This window comes from Sapajus apella, unplaced genomic scaffold (genome assembly GCF_009761245.1).
Source record: "Sapajus apella isolate SASKATOON/1434 unplaced genomic scaffold, GSC_monkey_1.0 scaffold27, whole genome shotgun sequence".
NCBI lineage: Eukaryota > Metazoa > Chordata > Mammalia > Primates > Cebidae > Sapajus > Sapajus apella.
Window position 1 is genome coordinate 15,644,268 of NW_022436967.1, and position 3,070 is coordinate 15,647,337.

Below are 3,070 nucleotides of genomic sequence, written 5' to 3' on the forward strand. Positions count from 1 at the left end.
GGCGCGGTGGCTCATGCCTGTAATCCCAGCACTTTGGGAGGCCGAGGTGGGTGGATCACGAGGTCAGGAGATGGAGACCATCCTGGCCAACATGGTGAAATCCTGTCTCTACTAAAAATACAAAAATTAGCTGGTTGTGGTGGCTGGCCTGTAATCCCAGCTACTCTGGAGGCTGAGGCAGAGGAATCACTTGAACCTGGGAGGTGGAGGTTGCAGTGAGCCGAGAACCCACCACTGTGCTCCAGCCTGCCGACAGAGCAAGACTCCATCTCAAAAAAAAATAGATTTTCTTTCTTTTTTTCCTTGATCTACATGTGTATAACTTCTTAAGTTGTTACTAAATTTCATAGGAAAAGCAAAGATCCAAGAAAAAAATTTTTAAGTCAAAAGACAACGTGAAAAATACCAGAATTATGTTCAGCTACAGAGTAACAAAGAAAAAAAATTGCCTACAACAGCTTAAACAATCGGGTATTATTGGCATCACATAACAAAAGGAACATTCACCTATAATGAGAAAAGATAAAAATACGTTGTTCTACTTTTTGGATTTGTTCTATCTGCCAATTGTTTCTTTTATTTTTATTGTATTTTATTTTTTAGAGACAGGATATCATTCTGTCACCCATGCTGGAGCGCAGTCGTGTGATCATGGCTCACTACAGCCTTGAACTACTGGGCCCAAGCAATCCTCCTTCCTCAGCCTCCTGAATAGCTAGGACTACAGGCAGACGCCACCATGCCCAGCTAATTATTTCTTTTTTTCTTGCTTTTTTTTCTGTAGAGACAGGGTCTCACTCTGTTACCCAGGCTGGAGTACAGTGGTGCAATCATGGCTTACTGCAGCCTTAACCTCCTGGCTCCAGTGATCCTTCTGCCTCAGCCTCCCAAGTAGCTGGAACTATAGGTGCGTTCCACCACACCCAACTAATTTTTAAAAATTTTTTTGTAGAGATGGAGTTTTGCTGTGTTGCCCAGTCTGGTCTCCAACTCCTAGGCTCAAGTGATTCTCCCACCTCAAGTCTCCAAAAGTGCTAGGATTACAGGCATGAGCCGCCGTGCCCAGCAGCAGTTATTTCCTAATGTTAATTAATAAACTGACATTGTGGTGACACATCCACCTGTATCATCTTGACTAATGAGTCAAATCCTATAGAAGGAACCAGTTTACTCCCTGATAAATCTAAGTTTCTGACCCTGCAGGATCAGGTCGTTATGAATGTAATGAAAGTAAGGACCATCCTGTGAGGCCACTTGGTAGACAACCATTAGATCTTCTTCAGGAAGCTACTCTTCTACTTTGCCATGTTTGAGCCCCCATTTTAAAACTAACTCCCCTTGTACCAATTCCATGCTTAGTCATTGTCCTTCTGATTTGAAACTCAGCTTCCCATATTAATCTACATAAAGGAAGATTATTTCTTCATCTTGTATGGTACTTTCCAATCAAAATGCTAACTATGTGCTAGACCCTGTTCCAAAGTTGGGAGCGCAGGGAGTGTGAGTTTTTACATGTCATAAAGAAAAAGGAAAGAATCAACTAAATAACTAAATGATCACTGCCATTCCAGGGATCTGGGCGGGGGTTGGTGCTGTTTTCACAATAGCATGTGGCAGTGTGCTTTGCCTAGAGTAGATGCCTGATAAATATTTTGATTAATTGGTTGTCACGGCAAACATCATAAAACCAGCACTCCATAATTTTTTGATATTAAAATTCCCCGAGATGTGTCCTTACCATAACACCCCCATTATATGCCTAGTAGAGACAGATTAAGTCAAGCCAAATGAATAGATGAAATGGTTCGTCGTGGTTTAATGAGACACGCAGCACAGGGATGCAAGGGCCTACTCGAGTGACATACTGCTTTTGTGTCTAAGCTGATCTTTTTCAGCATAATTATCAGCACATCTTAACATGACACTGAGAGGTAATTAAATGCACTTTGGACTGAAGTAAGGAGAAAGATGTGGGAGAAGGAATATTTTTTTTTTCTTTCACAGTCAAAAAATCAAAGAAAACCATGGTTTAATGCTCCAAGACCCTCTCCTAGTGGCACAGAGGGAGCTCTTGTGGCTCTCCCAGACTGTCTCTTCAGTCCCGGACAGATTTTTCTTCTTTAAAGACACTACATAAATCACTGATGGGAAAATAATTTACAGCCACAGTGGAAGAAAGGAGCAAAAAAGCCAAGAACACGTCTTCTAGATTACAACGAGAAGACCTGAATTTTCAGCAGGCTTTGTAAAGATGGAATCAGGAGCTGGGGAAGAATCTGAACCCTCCTATGCCCAAACAGATTTTCGGTCTTCAGGCTGCGGCTGGGATCCATCTCTTCAACATTGGCTGCAGCACAGACTGGGGCAAAATGTGCCATTAACAGCTTTGGGGAGGTGGGAAGAAGGAAGGGGAAATGGAGAACCACAGAAAGGTCCCAAGAATTAGCTGCCTTCTAACTACCAACACTTAACTGTATGTTGACAGGCAGCAGCAAAATTTGCTAGTTCGTCTCTCCAATCAATCTGGGACCAGGACTGTTTCTTACCAAGGGGACTCAAACACAGGGAGAAGACATAATTTGGGATATGTTTCGTGTTTTGTTTTGTTTTTAGAGATAGAGCCTCACTCTGCGGCCCAGGCTGGAGGGCAGTGGCATGATCTCAGCTCACTGCAATCTCTGTCTCCTGGGTTCAAGCGGTTCTCTTGCCTCAGCCTCCCAGGTAGCTGGAATTACAGGCACATGCCACCATACCTGGCTAACTTTTGTATTTTTAGTAGAGACAGGGTTTGTCCATGTTGGCCAGGCTGGTCTCGAACTCCTGACCTCAAGTGATTCGCCCACCTCAGCCTCCCAAAGTGCTGAGCTTACAAGTGTGAGCCACTGTGTCCAGCCAACTTGGGATAGGTTTCTATGGAGCAATACCCAGAAAGACTAGAAACTTATCAGTTGGTATAGTTTCCCTTCTGATTGTTTCAATTTTGATAAAATACAAAAGAAGAGTAAGACACAGTAAATCTCATCTACATCTGTAAAGATTCTTACAGCCGTTAAGAAGAAATGATTGACGA